The sequence below is a fragment of the Hypanus sabinus genome, chromosome 14, assembly GCF_030144855.1.
Source record: "Hypanus sabinus isolate sHypSab1 chromosome 14, sHypSab1.hap1, whole genome shotgun sequence".
NCBI lineage: Eukaryota > Metazoa > Chordata > Chondrichthyes > Myliobatiformes > Dasyatidae > Hypanus > Hypanus sabinus.
In genome coordinates, this window is record NC_082719.1 from 28849059 (window position 1) to 28867576 (window position 18518).

At 40.2% G+C, this 18518-nt stretch overlaps 1 long non-coding RNA gene across 2 annotated transcripts in view; it reads left to right on the forward strand.

The window, feature by feature from the left end:
• The window catches only part of LOC132404636 (uncharacterized), a 48983-nt gene extending 30870 nt beyond the window's left edge, over window positions 1–18113 (forward strand). The window contains exons 5-6 of one of the 2 annotated variants that reach the window (XR_009515615.1): window positions 11436–11542; window positions 14772–18113. This is a non-coding gene — a long non-coding RNA (uncharacterized LOC132404636). The remainder of the gene's footprint in view (window positions 1–11435; window positions 11543–14771) is intronic. The other variant, XR_009515614.1, reaches the window with a different exon arrangement.
• Window positions 18114–18518: the final 405 nt, after the last annotated feature.

Consider the following 18518-nt stretch of genomic DNA (forward strand, 5'->3'; position numbering starts at 1 on the left):
TACTACATATACAATACAATAGAAAAATATTGTTTATGTGTAAAATGTACCTTTGGAGCTTTATGTTTCCAGAAGACCATGTGACCTTAAGACATAGGAGCATAATGATGTCATTCGGCCCATCGTGTCTGTGCCATCATTCAATAATGGCTGATTTAGTTTCCCTCTGAACCATATTCTCCTGCTTTCTCCCTGCAACCTTTGATACAGTAATCAAGAATCTATTCATCTCCACTTTAAATACACCCAATGGCTTAGTCTCAACAGTCATCTATGGCAAAGAGTTCCACAGATTCTCCAACCACTGGCTAAAGAAATTCCTCTTCAACTTTGATTTAAAAGGATGTCCCTCTATTCTGAGACTGTGCCATCTGGTGCTAGACTCTTCTCAGCCTCTTCACATTCACATTCCCTAGGATTTTCAATACTCGATTGGTATCAATGACATCAGCCTCATTCTTCTAAACACCTGTGAGTACAGGCCCAGCGTAATCAAAAACCCTTCATACGTTAACCCTTTTCATTCTCGTGAATCTCCTCTAGACCCTCTCCAATGCCATTACATCCTTTGCTAAAGATAGGCTCAAAACTACTGATAATACTCCAAGTGTGGTCTGACCAATGCCTCATAAAGCTTCAGCATTACATTCTTGCTTTATGGTCTGCTCCTCTCAAAATGAATGCTACCATTGCATTTTTGTTCTTTACTATCAACTCAATCTGCAAATTAACCTTCAGGGAATCCTGCACTGGGACTCTCAAGTCCCTTTGTAGCTCTGCTTACTGGATTTACTGTCCGTTTAGAAAATAGTCTGCACCTATATTCCTTCTACCGAAGGGTATGATCATACACTTCCCTACACTGTAGTCCACCTGCCACTTATTTGCCTATTTCCTAATCTGTCCAAGTCCTTCTGCAGACTTCCCTCTTCCTCAATACTACCTGCCCTTCTACTTATCTTTATATCTTCTGTAAACCTAGCTACAATTCCAAAATCCAGATCATTAACATATAACATGAAAATTAGAGGACCAAACACTGACCTCTACTGAACACCACGAGTCACTGGCAGTAAAGGACTCTTTATTTCCACTCTCTGCCTCTTGCTAGTCACCAGCCAATCTTTTGACCACGTTAGTCTTTTTCCTGTAATATAATACACTCTTATCTTGTTGAGCTGCCTCATGTGCAGCACCTTGTCAAAGGCCTTCTGAAAATCCAAGTCAAATGCATCCACTGTCTCTGCTTTGTCTATCTTGCCTGTCATTGGCTCTGTGAACTCCAACAGATTTGTTAGGCAATCTTTCTGTTTAAGGAAACCATGCTGACTTTGGCCAATTTTATTGTCTGCTTCCAAGTGTCCCGAAAACTCATCCTTAATAATGGACTCTAGCATCTTGCAAAGCACTGAAGTCAGGCTAACTGGCCACTTACTTTCTGTTTTGTGCCTTCCTCCTTTCATTAAGAGTGGAGTGACATTTGCAAAGTTCTAGTCCTCTGGAATCATTCCAGAATTCAGTGATTCTTGAATGATCACTGCTAATGGCTCCACAATCTGTTCAGCTATCTCTTTCAAAATCCTGGTCTATGTGACTTATCTATCTTCAGAACTTTCAGCTTCTCAAGTACTTTCTCCTTAGTAATAGCAACTATGCTCACTTTTGCCTCCTGACACCTGAATTTCTAGCATGTTGAAGACTGATGTAATATACTTATTCAGTTCATCTGCTATTTCTTTGTCCCTCATTACCAGCTCTCTAGCATCATCTTCCAGTGGTCTCATGCCTACTCTCTCTTTTGCTCTTTATATATGTGAAAAGAATAATAATTTTGGTGTCCTCGTTATTACTTTGTGGTTGCCTTCTGTTGCCTTTCAAAAGTTTTGCAGTCCTCTAGCTTCCCACTAGTTTTTGCTATATGGTATGCCCTTTTGACTTCCCCTGCCATTCACAGTTACCTCATCCTCTCTTTAAAATGCAGCTTCTTCTATGGGATGAACCAACCCCGCATCTTCCAAATTACTCCCAGAAACGACAGCAATTACTGTGAGTGTCCCCTTCCAATCATCTTTGGCTGGTTCCATTCTCATGTCTCTGTGGTTACCTTTACTCAACAGTGATACTGATAGTCCCTATGTTATCTTCTCCAGCGACATCACCCCGCTAGTGTCCCTTTCTAATCAACTTTAGCTGGCTCCTCTCTTATGCCTGTATAATTCCCTTTACTTCACCATAATACCTGCCAGGTATAATATCGATGTTTTGAGCCAAGACCCTTCATCAGGACATCATGACTGTCCTGATGAAGGGTCTCAGCCTGAAACATCAACTATTTATTCTTTTCCATAGATGCTGCCTGGACTACTGTGTTCCTCCAGCATTTTGTGTGTGTTGCTTTGGATTTCCAGCATTTGCAGATTTTCTTGTGTTAGTGATAGCTAGTCTAGAGTTGCCTTTTTCCTAATGGGCTCACCCACAAGCCATCTCATTGACATTCTGCAAACTTCTTTTCTTGGGATCCAGCATCTACCTTATTTTTCCAAATCTACTTGCATATTGAAATCCTCCAATACCAGTGTAACATTGCCCTTTTGCCAGGTCTTTTCTATTTCCCTTTGTAAATTGTACCCCTGTTTCCTGGCTACTGTTTATATGGGTCCCATCAGCGTTGTTTTACCCTTGTAACTTCTTAACTCCACTCCCAAAGATTCTACTTTTTCTGATCTGATGTTACTACTTTCTAAGGATTTGATTTCATTTTTTGTCAACAAACCACCTGTTCTCCTCTGCCCACCTGCCTGCCCTTTTGATACCATGTATATCCTGGGATGTTAAGCTCCCAGCTATGATCTTTCAATTACAAATGCCCACAACATCATACCTGCCAATTTCTAACTGCGCTACAAGATTGTCTACCTTATTTTCTATATTGCATGCATTCAAATATAATACCTTCAGTACTGTATTCACCACTTTTCTTCTTTATTCTGTCTCCATGTTGCCTGAAGTTAAATTTATATCCCTTTCTAAATTCCATGTCCTATTCGTTCTTCAGGAAACTCCAGAAACCTCTCCTGCACTCTCCTTGTTTATTTTATCCATTCTTTTCCAAGCTGTTGAACCAATCTCCCTATTATTTAGTTTAAAGCTCTATCCACAGCCCTATTTTTGTTTTATAAGATTGATTTAAAAACAAGAGACTCTGTAGATGCTGGAAATATTGAGCAACACAAAGTTGCTGGAAGAACTCAACAAGTCAGGCAGCATCAGTGGATGGGAATAAACAGTCAATGGTTCGCCAGGACTGGAAAGGAAGTGGGTAGGACCCAGAATTGGAAAGGGCTGGATGGGAAGGAACACAAGCTGGAAGGTAACAGGTGAGACCAGGTGAGGGGGAGAATGTGTAGGTGAGGAAGATTGTTTTGAAGTAAGAAACTGGGAGGTGATTTGTGTAAGAGGTAAAGGGCTGAAGAAGAAAGAATCTGATTGGAGATAGAAACACAGAAACATAGAAAATAGGTGCTGGAGTAGGCCATTTGGCCCTTCGAGCCTGCACCGCCATTCAGTATGATCATGGCTGATCATCCAACTCAGTACCCTGTATCTGCTTTCTCTCCATACCCCTTGATCCCTTTAGCCACAAGGGCCGTATCTAACTCCCTATTAAAAATAGCCAATGAACTGGCCTCAACTGTTTCCTGTGGCAGAAAATTCCACACATTCACCACTCTCTGTGTGAAGCAGTTTTTCCTCATCTCGGTCCTAAAAGACTTCCCCTTTATCCTTAAACTGTGACCCCTCGTTCTGCACTCCCCCAACATCGGAAACAATCTTTTTGCATCTAGCCTTTCCAATCCCTTTAGAATTTTGTATGTTTCAGTAAGATCCCCTCTCAATCTTCTAAATTCCAGCGAGTATAAGCCTAGTTGATCCAGTCTTTCTTCATTTGAAAGTCCTGTCATCCCAGGACTCAATCTGGTGAACCTTCTTTGTACTCCCTCTATGGCAAGAATGTCTTTCCTCAGATAAGGGGACCAAAACTGCACACAATACTCCAGCTGTGGTCTCAGCAAGGCCTTGTACAACTGCAGTAGAACCTCCCTGCTCCTGTACTCAAATCCTCTTGCTATGAATGCCAACATACCATTTGCCTTTTTCACCGCCTGCTGTACCTGCATGCCCACCTTCAATGACTGGTGTACAATGACACCCAGGTCTTGTTGCACCTCCCCTGTTCCTATTCGGCCACCATTCAGATAATAATCTGTTTTCCTGAACTTGCAACCAAAGTGGATAACCTCACATTTATCCACATAAATTGCATCTGCCATGACTTTGCCCACTCACCTAACCTATCCAAGTCACCCTGCATCCTCCTGACAGCTAACACCGCCACCCAGCTTCGTGTCTTGAGATGAGAGTGGAACATGGGCAAAAAGGGAAGAGGAGGGGCAGCAGGGGGAGGCAGATAAGGAGAAGAGAAGTGGCAAGAAGGGAGCCAGAATAGGGAATAGAAAAAGAGAAAGGGGTGGGGTGGGGGGAGAGATATTACCAGAAGTTAGAGAAATTGATGTTCATGCCATCAGGTTGGAGGATACCCAGATGGAATATGAGGTGTTGCTTCTCCAACCTGAGTGTGGCCTCATTGTGGCAATAGATGAGGCCATAGACTGGCATGTCAGATTAGGAGTGGGAAGTCAAAGTGAAATGGATAGCCGATGTAAAATCCTGCCTCTTATGGCAGAGAGAAGGAGCCTGCAAGGTAGTTACCCGTTTTAAGTTGGGTCTTATTGATATAGAGGAGGCTGCACCAGGAGCACCAGCTATAATAGATGGCCCCAACAGATTTCTCCACTACAGGGAGTGTAGCCTTACCTGGAAGGACAGTTTGGGGCTCTGAATTGAGTTAAGGAAGAAGATGCAGGGACAGGTGTAGGTACTTGTCACACTTGCAAGCGTGGGAGGGAGATCAGCAGTCATGTAGAGAACAATCCCTATGGAATGGGGTGAGTGGAGGGGTGGGCAAAGATGTGAATAATGGTAGGATTCTGTTGTAGATGGCATACGTTATGGAGAATATCGAGACTTGTAGGGTAGTAGCAAAGAACAAGAGCAAACCTAGCCCTGTTATGGCAGTAGGAGAATAGGATGTGGGTCTCGTTCTGGGGTAGGTAAGAACAAAGGGAATTTTTAAACTGTCCTAATTTATGTCAATTTTAATTATCCTTTTTCATGTTTGTTTTGGTGCATGGAGGAAGGTTTAAAGATGATTAAGTAACTTCTTAATACTTTTTAAAATTGCAGATAGGACAGTAATACATAAGTTAAGATACTGAACTAGCAGTAGGATTTCCAGAACTTTGATGCAGAGACTTGTGTTCATACAGCAGCTAGGGAGTTCAAGTTTCTAATACTTAAGTAAATCCAAAGTTTAAAAAGAAATAGTAATAATGACAATGTAACTGCTTGATTATTATAAAGATATAGTAATTTTGCTAAAATTCTTCAGGGAAGGAAATCTGCCATTCCCTTATTGGGTCTATCTGGAACTTTAAACCTACATGTGTTGAACTCTCAGATACCTTTGTACATCAATAAGTAAACGCTGCCTTTCACGTCATTTCTCCACTCCCTGGCAATGAAAAAATCTTTTCCTTATTCCAATTTACCTACTATAAGATTGGCTCCTGCTACTGCTACTTTTTGTTTGTACAGATTTTTTAAAAACTTCTTTTGACTTCTTTTGTCTGTACAGATTGTTGATTCATATCAACAATGGATGCCACTCTCTGCATTTGATGAGAGTGCATCAAGATGATAAGAAGCATACATAGTCATCCAGTGCCTTTTATCCCAGTATGGTAATGTCTAATATGAGAAGCTCTATTTTTAAGGTGATTGGAGCAAAGAACACACTGATGGGGCTGGTAGGAGAGGCAGATCTATCAGGGACATTTAAGAGACTCTTAGATAAGCACATAGATTAAAAAAATGGAGGGAGATGTTGGGTGAAGAGTTTGATTGATCTTGGAGTTGGTTAAAAGGTCAGCTCAACTTTGTGGACCAAATCACCTGTGCTGTACATTATATATACAAATATACAAATTATATATACAAATGAAGTCAATGAGGAACAAGGAAGCAACCCTTCAATGTCTGGAGGCATACCTCCAACAAAGGAAGATGCTTTGTGGTGAAGCATCAGTATGAAGTTAATCAGTAGTCACAGCACATCACTGCAAGAGCTTGTCAAGGCAGTGTCCTAGGCCTTCTCAACTTCATCTCTTTCAACAATAAACTTCGTTCCATCATAAGGTTCGAGATGAGGATGTTCACACAATGTTCAGTCCATTCACAACTGAAGCAGTCCATGTCTACATGCTACAAGTCCTAGAGAACTTTCAAGTATTAATTTGATAACGGCAAGCAATATTCACGATGCATAATTGTCAGATAATGTCTTTAATGAATAAAGAGTCCATCATTTACATTGACAGGCAAAACTAATATTATCATTGAGTTCCTAACAGTCTATGCTGATGTTATTCAACTTAACTAAAAACAATTCTGTGCCAAAGAGAGAAGATCCAAGACTGGGTATACTGTGGTGAGAATGTTTCTACCATCTGCTAAGGACAAACAGGAGAGAGATGAAATGCTATTGGCTTTCTTGAATGAATGCAGTTCTAACAGCACCCATTATGGTCAATACCAGCCAGGGAAAAGCAAACTGTTTGTCAGACTTTCACCGTCTTAAACATTCACCTTCTCAGAGTCCACAGACACCTGAAAAAAGGGTCAAAGACATGAGCAACAGCATTATGATCATTTTCCCTCCAAATCATATTTCACCCTGATACAAAATTATATCACTGATTTTGTCAGCATCACAAGGTTGATCTCCTGGAACCTTCCAAATGTGCTTTCAGAAGATCTGCTGCATCTAGAGTAGATTAATAGAGTGCAGAAACAGGCCTTTTCACCCAAATGCTTCCTGCTGTTCACAGTATTGTCCCTGCTAGCCTTAGTTGTCTGTGTTGTGCCTATAATCCTCCAAGCCTCTCCCCTTTGTGCACCTATCTAAATGCCTCTTAAAAGTTGCAATTGAACCTGTTTCAACCACTTCCTCTGCTGACTCACTCCAGATGCTCACCTGTTAAATGAACTCACCTGTTAAACCTTTTTTAAATCTCTCCCCTCTTATCTCGTAACTGTCCTCTGTAGAACTGGACTCATTAACTGTGGAAAAAGACTAATTCTTTACCAGACTCTTCATGATTTTATAAGCTTCTGTGAGGTCATCCCTCATTCTCCAGAACGCCAGAGAATAAAGATCCAATGTGGTCAACCTCTCCCTCTAACTCAAACGCTCTAGTCAAAACAGCATCCTCGTAAATCTTCTCTGAACTCTGTCCATCCTGGCAATGCCTTTCCTATAAGAGTGTGACCAAAACTGTTCACATCAGTCCAAGTGTGACCTCACCATCAACTTACATAACTGCAGCATAATGTCAACTACTAAACTTGATTCCATGTGCGAAGGAGAAGAAGAAGAGGAAAGCCCTTAATTCTGAGTGGAGTCATCGGGACGCCATCACGATGGCGCTGTTTCTAGCAGGCTTCCTTGTTTTTACGAGGCCGAATTGTTACCTCATCACTCAACCCAGCACTGATGGAAAGCATGCAAGGGAGCCAGCTGGATTCAAACTCAGGAGCCTTCGCTCCAAAGCCTGATGCCACTGATGCCACTACACCACCAGCCAGCTATGAGTGAGGGAGGCCAGTGTGTTAATCATATCCTTCACCACCCTATCTACTTCTATGTCCACTTTCAGGCATTCCCAGGTCCCTCTGCTCCATTGTACTTAACAGAGCCCTGCCATTCATTGATAAGTCCTACCCTAGTCTTACCCTAATTTGACCTAGCTAGCTTACGATTATCTAAGTTGAAATCCATTTACCGTTCCTCAGACTTCTCCCTAATTGATCAAGATCCCTTTGCAATTCTTTGTAAACTTCCTCACTATCAACAAAACCCTGAATCTAGCATAATCGGCAAACTTGCGAATCATTCTATGTACATTCATAATGAATAATAGAGGTCCCACTCTGACCACTGGGCATACCAGTAATCACACACCTTCAGTCAGAAAATTGACCTGTAGCTATCATCTTCTGCATCCTATCATTGAATTAATTCTCAATCCACCTTGTTAGCTTTCCTGAATTGCACTCAACCTAACCTTCCTGATCAAAGACCTTACTAAAGTCCATACAGACAACATTCACTGGCTCACCTTCATCTATCACCTTAATTACCTCTTCAAAAAACTCCAAAAGGTTCACTTTAGATACCTCCCATGCACTAAACCATGCTGACCATACCTGATCAGGCATTGACTACCCATGTGACAGTAGGTCTTCAAAAGGTCCCTCAGATTCCCTCTGAATTCCCTTTGGTAACTTTACAACTGAAGTCAGACTTACCAGCCTGTTATTCCCTGACCTGTTCTTGCTCTTCTTGAACAATGGAACAATATTAATGAAAACACAAAATGCTGGAAGAACTCAGCACGCCAGACAGCATCTATGGGAGGAGGTAGTGACGACGTTTCGGGCCGAAACCCTTCATCAGGAGTGAAGTAACATGGGATGGTCGGGGGGGATAAGAAGTGGGGGGAGGGATGAAGTAGAGAGCTGGGAAGTGATAGGCTGAAGGGAAATGGGCTAGGGGGGAAGGTGGAGAATTATGGGAAATAGAAGAGAAAGAAAGGTAGGGCTGGGGGGAGATTAAAGTGAAGGGGGAAAAAGAGAGAGAAAGAGAACCAGTCTAAAACTATAGATAGGGATGGGGTAAGGTGGGGGTAGGGTTATCAATGGAGGTCTGTGAATTGAATGTTCATGCCGGCAGGTAGGAGGCTACCGAGGCGGGAGATAAGGTATTGCTCCATCGACCTGCGTGCGGCCTCATCTTGACAGTAGAGGAGGCCATGGACAGACATGTTGGAGTGGGAGTGGTCTGTGGAATTGAAGTGTGTGGTCACAAGGAGATCCCGCCACTGCTGGAGGACTGAGCGCCGGTGTTCGGCGAAATGGTCTCCCAGTCTGCGTTGGGTCTCCCCGATGTATAAACGGCCACATCGGGAGCACCGGATACAGTATATCACTCCAGTTGACCATCCTGTTTCGTGGAACTTCACCAGTGACTAATGATGAACCAAATATTTCTGAGATTTCTTCCTGTGGGAGTGCAATTGGTCAGGCCTTGTGAATTCGCCCACCTTAATGTACTTCTATGCTGCAAGTACCTCCTTCTTCATATTATGCATATGATTCAAGACCCCATTACTAGTTACCTTCATTTCTTTGGCATCTGTGATATTCTCCTTAGCAAAAACTTCGGAAAATTGGACATTAAAAATGTCAGTCACCTCCTGCAGCTCCACACTTAGGCAGCCCTGATGGCACTTAAGAGGATTTAGTCTCTCCTTAGTCACCCTTTTACTGTTAATATAACTGAAAACTTTCTTGGAATTATCTTTAACCCTGCCTGCCAAATCCATCTGAAATCCTTTTTACACGTTCCTGATTTCTCTCTTAAGCCTGGTCTTAAACTTTTTCTATTTATCGAGGGTTTGATTTGTAGCCAGCTGCCTAAAGGTGATGTGCACTTCCTTCTTTTTTTCTGTACCAGAGCCTCGATATCCCTCATCAGCCAGGTTTCATTGAACTTGATATGCTGATCCTTCTTCCTAACAGAAACATGCTGTCCTTGGACTCTTCATATGGCCCTTTTAAAGCATCTCCTACTTGCCAACTGTGCCCTTGCCTTTAAAAAAACTCACCCAGTTCCCCTCTGCTAGATCCTGTCTAATGCTCTCATAGATGGCGCTGCTCCAATTGAGGACTTTAACCAGTAAATCTTTTCCTATCTTTTTTTCCATAGCTAGTTTAAACCTAACAATATTGTGTTCCAAAGTGTTCCACAACTTAAGTTCCTTGGCCTACCACGTTCCTGAAGACAAAGTACAGAATTCCTCTTTCCCAGTTCGGTTCCTCTATATACTGGGTGAGGAAACGGTCAGGTGCATCACACAGATTCTGCCCCGTCCAGCTCCTTTGCACTCTGGGTGATCCAGCTGATGCCAGAAAAATTGAAATCTCCCACAAGCACTTCCTCACTATTCTCGTAACTGCAAGCAATTTCTTGACACTTTTGCTTCTTAAGTTCCTGCTGACTATCGGAAGGGCAACAATGGACTATAACCAAAGTGACTATACCCTTCATATTTCTGATTTGTACCCATATGACTTGTTAGATGATCCCTCAAGAATATTCTTTCTAAGCAATGCTGTTCTGTCCTCTCTTATCAAAAAGTCAAGAGCCCTTCCATTCCTATCTTTTTTGCCACACCTAAAACATCAACACCCTGGAGATTTGAGCTGTCAGCCTGCCTTTCTGCTTCTGTTATGACCAGATCCCCTCAAGAACAAGACTGGTTACCTTTCAAGGGCAAGGGGCTGATTGGTTAGGGCAGTGAGGGGTGTGGGACAGGACATTCCATTGTAGTACCAGCAGAGACTATGAGCTGGTAGCCCAGAGCCCCGGTCAATTATTCATCCCTCCATTTTGATTTTACGGCAGCATGGTGCTATTTTAGTGCCACTGACCCAGGTCAAATCCGCTGCTGTCTGTAAGGAATTAGTACATTCTCCCCATGAACGTGTGGTTTTCCTCCACGTGTTCTGGTTTCCTCCCACATTCCAAAGATGTAGGAATTAGTAAGGGTTAGGAAATTGTGGGCATGCTATGTTAGCACCAAAAGTACAGCAACACTTACAGACTGTGTTGGTCATTGACTCAAACCACAGGTTTCACTATGTGCTATGAGGTTTTAATGTACATGTGACAAATAAAGCTAATCTTCTTCTTGTTCTTCTTCCAAAGGCAATTCATAATGAGCAGTGACACCCCTATCTATAAATGATGGGGGGGGGGGGAGGAAGAAATAATCCCTCTGCATGGAAAACCTCCAAAATTTATCTCTTCAGTTACGTTTTTGGTCATTTCTCTTTGTTCCCTCAAAGATTTCTGTTAATCTCCTATGATACAAATTGGATCTTTTAAAAAAAATTATTTGGTTTTAATATTGCATTTAAGTAATTGCAATTTAAATATAAATGACCTGATGGCATAAAGGAAAATACTAAATGTAATTTTCACTTCTTATTCTGTTTGCTCTATTTAATTAAATATCTTTCAAATATCAAATTTCCTTTCTAAACTACCTTCTCTTTAAAACTTACCATCCTGACCAAGCTTTTTGACATTTGTTAATATATTTCATTTATTGATGTGGTATTGATCTTTTCTCCCTTTTTACTTTAGTGAAATGGTTTAAGGAATTTTCTATGTTCTTGTTATTTAAATGTAGGAGAGCTCACAAGAGACATTAATTACCATTTAAACTTCTGAAGTGTGCTCCATGCAGTCAAAACTCTCTTCCAGTCCATCAGTGTTGAAAACATCCTCATAAATGAGGTACATAAATTAGAACATTGCACCTTTCCTTGGGTAAAAACTGAATATGATTGTTCTTTCCTTTTTCACCAGTTGTACGATGAAGTGAAGGATGAGGAGAGGTTTCCAATGTCCTGGATGTGCACTAAATGTAATGTTGCCCAGGGGCAAGTTGTTGTTTCAGAGGAGATCCCAAGGCTCTGATATCCTACTGTGCATGAGTCCTAAAGTTCTGAGCATGTTAGAAAGGGCCTTTCACATGAAAATGTGCTCAAAGGCCTTTTCCAGTCCAGCTTCTTCTAGAGTAAAGATGGAGGTGTGGTGGGCACACGTGGTGAAGAGACAATCAGGGTGAAGGTTTGCCTGACAAGATGATCAGGGTGAAGGTTTTCTGAGGTAGTGATTGGGGTGAGTGTTGACCTGAAAGAGATGACTGGGGAGCTTTCTGAGGAAATGTCCGAAGGAGGGAATGAGGAATTGATCATGAAGGAGCTGGGTAAATGATTGGTTTGCTCAGTGCCTTGGCCCACTCTGCAACATCTCATGTATGCTTGTGACAAGCTTGTGCCAAAAATGGTTGTGATTTTACAGTTAAGGTTTGCTTTCACATTCAATGATTATGCTCTGCTTGAAGTGTGACAGAATTACACCCAAATAATATCTATCAAATGAGTATTGTATTCTGACTAGTGCTCTTTGAGTATGTATAAAACATACATTTGGAAATTGGGACTGAATGCAAAATGTCTGCTGAGAACACATATTTGGGTTTCATATGAGATTGTTTTTGATGAACTAAAATATTGCACTGCACTGTAGGATTTTGAGGTCAAATTATTTGCTGTAGACTCATCTTTGTTCTTTCAAATACATGATTTAAAGAGCTTCTTTGAATGTTAGACTAGGCCTCTTTTCATTGTCTGTTGATATCCAGCTTGTAATTTTGTCTGGGCTTGCTGAATAGCTGCCACAAATGACACCGAATTGCACCTCCCTTTTAGTTTTCCCTGTGTATTTGCTTTCTTATTTGGATCAAATTTACCCCATTTCTTATATGTTTCAGTACCTGCAAATCCTACAGTGAAGCACAATCCTAACCATTATAGATAAAGTTAATACTTTTGACTCCAAAAGATGAGCATTTTATCCAATCTGTTGAAATTGTGCATTTTATTCATGTAAGTTAATTTAAAAACCATTCTGAATTTGCTTGTTAAGTAGATTACGTGGTTGTGATGATGTAGTGACAAGAAATAAGCTCCAAAATCAATTAATTAATTGGCTTGATAATCTCTAATTGATATAAAAAATTGTGATCAGTGTTTTGAAACTTCATTTTTGTAGCCTACTTTATTTTTCAACAAATATTTTTTTAAAAAGTACAAAAAACAGTCTTCAGAACAGAAAATGAATCGCAAACAGTTAATTTTAAAGAAAATAAATTTTATTTTCATTGACATGTCTCTGCCTTGTATTAAATGATCTTTGTTGCCATGATGTGTTGAAACTCCCATTGTTGGAGAACGTCTCTTTTTCCAGTTTTATTATTGCATATTCCATTGGTGAAACAAAATCATTATGCAAGGCTCCTCATGGCAACCTGTCCATTTTGAACCCAAGGGAGTAAAGCAATAAAGAATCCCGCTGATTGTAATTGTCAATGTTACTATAGCAACTCTTATCCATCACGCAAAATAGGATTGAATCTTGCACTGATATTGCCACCTAATTACATGAAAATGTAATCTATGTTTGCATTTAGTTAGAAGTCAGCTGGACGTGCTTTATATAGTTCAAACAAGAATGTGTACTAGCTTCTAATTTTCCAATGTTTAATTGCATGGCATATGAATTTAATACTAGTGATGCTTTGATGCATTACATTAGTAATCTCCATTACTGTTCATGCCATAAACAGTTATTTAACTTGACAATCACAGTCTGTACCATCAATCACTTTATTCTTGTTGGAATGCTCCAGAAATTCTTGTGAGTTGCTAATGCAGTTAGTGTATTTTTATTGATCATCTGGTGCTTCTAATAACAAGCTCACAGTGGTTGATTTTTCTCATGCAAATATTCAAATGATTATCTGATAAAATTCATGATAATTCTGTGAGCATTTTTTAGGGTTTATTTCATATACTGTGATATAGTTTACAGCAAGCAGTTAGATGGAAACATCTATTTTTCTAATATTGAGTTTAGCCAGATGAAGTAATTAAATGAGCTAACATTGCTGAAATGCAAAGCGAGTTATTTCTTTGGTGTCACCTGAGATACGGCATTTTACGAAGGCACAAACATCAGATATACAGAATGCAGGCCTCATCTGTTGCTTCATTCAGATGACAGTATTTACCACCATCACTCTCCCACCCCCCCCCCCCCAAACCATGACCACTGAAAGAAATGATATCTTAATGGATCTTGCTGTGCACAAAATGGCTGTCAAATTGCTTTGCATAATACTTTTTCACAAAAACTCAATGACATACGAAACACAAAAGAAGCTGTTTTCAGGCAGAAAGGGGAAAACTGGTTTATTGAAATTTTGAAGCACAATTGATTTATTTTTCAAAACTAGATTTCTGAGTGTGTGTAACTTGTGCCTATTGTACAGTCAAGGAAGTCTAGCCTGGTATCTTTTATTTGTTCTGTAAAGAGCTCTGTGCTTATTCTTGCTAGTAACTTCTTTACATAAATCAAAGGCAATGTTTGTTACCTTCTGTTCAAGGGCAAGTGGAAAATGCAATGATGACTGAAAGAACTCAGTTATAATTTCAAATGACAAGATAGCTTTATTCTAGTATTGCTTTGGTAGGTTTTTGATAGTTGTGATCTATTCAATACCTTTAAGAATAATCACCTCTTTCCAGCATATAGGAAAAAAAGCCTCGTAAATTCACATAAGTTGATCAGAAGCCAAATTGGGTGGAGCAGTGTTAAAGTGCTGGGGATGTGGGTGTAGATTCTCAGTAGGTGGGTAGAGCTGATGCTGGGACAATGTTGATTGAGGTATTGGTGGGGATAGGCCATATCTGAACCGATCCAATCAGTTTCTTGAAGGTCTCTTGGGCCAGGCTGGCCACCAGGAAAAAGAAAGCAGAAGGTCTAGGAAATTAAGAAGCTTGAGAAAATTCTTAAGAAGGAGAGAGGGTAGAGTCAAAATAATTGAAAACATATCTCCGATTATTGGCCAGTTCTCATGTAAAATCAATTCTAACTCTAGTTTTCTTTTTTTCCACAGGTATTTCCTGTTTTGTTGGATACTTACAGCATTCTCTTCTGTTTCACGTTTTCAGCAGATAGTATATTCTGCCTCTTGCAGTTCCAGCCAGTTCTTCTGATTTTTATTTTCTCTCCAATTGTCCTCATTCATCGGTTGTCTAGATGGCTCCAAAAGCACTGTGACACCCGAAGAACTTCTTCACCATATGGAAGGAAGCTTCTTCTTGGATGTTTCTGTGGAGTATTCCTGCTGGGGAGATCCTCGTTGGGAGAGATTCCTGGGGCAAATTCCTGATTTCTTTCTTTGGAGAGATACTGCTAAGGATTGCTCCTTTTGGGAAAGTATTCAGCTGGCTATCAAAGTTAAATTCCAATGCTGTTGTTATACATTTTTAATTTTAGAAGTACAGCCTGGTAACTGGTCCTTCTGGCACAATGAGGGCTGTACCACCCAAATACACCCATGTGATCAATTAACCTACTAGCCTGTATATCATTGGATCGGTGGGGGGGGGGGGGTGGAACCAGAACACTGAGTAGAAACCCACACAGCCATGGGGAGGACAAACAAACTGCTTACAGACAGCGGAGGTATTGAACCCGGGTCACTGGTGCTGTTTGAGTGTTATGCTAACATACCACCACTTAGATTGACAATGACAATGTGGAAGGTTGCTGGTAAAGGACAAAGTAAGAGTTCGCCTTTTCAGTTTGCCATCATGCCTAGACAAATGTAGGATTGCATTAACTCCTTGAATCAGACAAGGAATATCTAGCCTTTCCTCACTTCTACAGTTACATTGGCTGCAGTTCTCAATGCCTTTGTCTGTGTTTGCTCACTTATGATCATTACATCCGCTGTAGCTGAGATCGCCCCACCCCCCTGGCCCGATAGTGGCTTTCATCTTCAAGCTGTAATTGGGTTTTGTTTTCAATTCTGAGATTTAGGAGATCTAAACTGCAGGGGAAGATCTGAATTTGACAGTTTTATTGTAAACATTATGAGATCACTAATCTATTGACCAGAAGATATGGAACATGGCTGGAGGGCTGTATGTGCTCAAACAATTAAGGCTATAGAGTTACAGTTGGTTACCCTTCCGAACCTTGATATCTCCAGCTACAATGGAGACACAGGAGATGGCAAGAGCTTGAAATGAGAGCAACAAATGATCTGCTGGAGGAATTCAGTATTTTGACCACAATTATTGACAATTTGTTTCCTACCACAAATGCTGCTCGACCCATTGAGTTCCTCCAGAGTTTATTTCTATCTCCAGCTATGATTGGAAGTGCTTATTTACAATATGAGATGGATGCAGAAAGTTCTTGGGACCTTGAACTCAGCTGTCACTAACTTTCGTAGGACAGGTTCCAGCAGTTTTCTTGAAAATACAATGGCTACATGTCTTTAAGATACTCTACTGAACAATTCTTTCACATTATTTACAAAGTGTTATGAATTCATTTTACAGGCTTTGGTTGTCATTAATAAGACCAGCTTTCATTGCCCATCCCTAATCGAAGGTAATAGTGAGCTGCCTTCTTGAACCACTGTAGTCCTTCTTGTGAGTGTACTCCCACAACATTGTCCAGCAGGGAGTTCCAGGATTTAGATCCAGGAGGTCTGAAGGAACATTTATGTTGAGACATCAGTCTCTGTTGTAAACCATATGTTGCAAAGCAGTCAAGCCATGTAACTCCTCTCTTTTCTTTTCAAATCTTTTTATTATTATTATTATCATTCAAAAATAACACAGGTACATCGAAGTAGCAACACTTACAATGCCTCAAAAAAAAGAAATTATCTTAAAGATTGAAAGCTTTTGTGAATTTAAAAAAAACCCTACTAAGCAAGATAAGTGAGAAAAAAAAAGAAACCCATTGCGAGTACAACCCCGGAGCCATGCGTCATGTAACTGCTCTCCAACACACTTAGGTACACAAGGTAGAACATGTTCAAGCTCAAGGGTACTGATCAAGCTTGTTGGGTGGGCATAATTCAGTTCTTTTTGAATACAAGCATATGATTTATTAACTCACTGAATCAGTAGTGAGGCGTACATTGGGAAGATCCAAAACAATGTGCTCACACACACACATACATATATATTCTTTATATTCTTTTAAATTTTGACAAATTATTTTGAGTTATTTTGTGGTGAGTGCAGCAACAAAAACTGACACCATGCCATAAAAGAAAATGTATCAGATATGAAGGTAAATTTTTAGGAATATCTTGCAGAAAGAGAATGAGGAATTAAAAGGAGCTAATAGGGTCATTCTTCTAAACTTTCTGAAAGGTTGCTTCTCTGAGCTAAAGGTTTGGCAATCACCATTACCAGATAAAGGATTAGCTACTTAGGCCTGAGCCAAAGAAAAATTTCTTCACTCTAAGGGTTGTGAATCCTTGAAAACCTCTGCCTATTGTATTCCTTGTCAATGATGGTATTCAAAATGTTATTCGATTGGAATGAAAAGCTATACAGATCGGACAGGAAAGCTGAATTAATGTTGTTCACTGAAGACGTGAAGGGTCATGTTCAGGGGGAAGATCATCAGAGTGCAAGCTATGGCATAGAATCTTAAATAGATGGGCATTATTAGTTCACTCTTCATCACCCCTTCTCCTTTCAGAAACACTTTAGTGGTAATGAACCTTACTGTCTTCAGTCCTTACTCACAGACTGAGTGCCTGTATCTTTTAGCAGACCTGGTGTGTCTGTTGTCTGTAAAGGTCATAGTGCATGGGCCCACGGAATCACTGTGTATGCATACTTCAGGGTCTGCTAATTCCCAATGTCCTGAAGAATCCAAAGTTTACATTAAGATTCAAGTTAATACTATGCTTGTTGTTGCAAAATGTAGTGCAATCATTCAAAGTTTGCAAAATGTGCAGTCTATGCAGCCTGTTATTATTCTAAGGTACATTTTGTTTAACAGCACACTAGTGCTGATCCCAGTGTTGGAGATGGCAATAAAATATAAATCACTTAAATATGTTGAAATGGAGTTACGTAATTTTAATACTCCCAAATGCTAGAAGCCTGATATTACAACTTAACATTCCTACAGAGATGTGCTTCAATGAGAATTTCACAAACAAAGAGCAATGTGCATAGAATCCATTGCCTGCACTTGGAAATGTTAATAAGGAAAACTGTAGCAGCCGCTGAAGCATAGTTGAAGATGAATGTGTTCAGTCTTATTGAACGCGTGGGAGTATTATGTTTTAATTCTGTTTCTGCTCTGTCTCAGATGGTATTTGTCTATCTCCACTTTATCATACCATTATTACTTACCTATTTGCATGTTTTGATAGCACTTACTTCCACGTAGCTGCATTCTTTACATCCCCTAATTCAAAGAAATAGATGAATCAACTCAAAAAGATGTCAAAAAAAGATTTAATTTGTCTGGATCCCTCAATTTCAAATATTTTTTTCTTCTCCCAATGCAGTCTACAGGTAGAAATAAGAAAAAATATCAGCTGAAAGTGAAATGTAAAGTTAAGATTTTTAAAAATTCCTGCTGAGTAATTTTAATTCTAGCATTATGAAGTGAAATAATACAAATATTGAATAGTAGGTCCAGCTGCAAGAGAATAAAACGATTTGGGAATGGAATCCATTCTCCATAAGGCAGGTGCATGCCTGTAGGTTCCTCCCGCTAGCTCTAATATCACGGCTGAACTTAAAGATCCCTGTCTTGAATATATTCAGTGAGTAAGCCTTCACAATCTTTTGGACAGAGTGTTCCATAGATT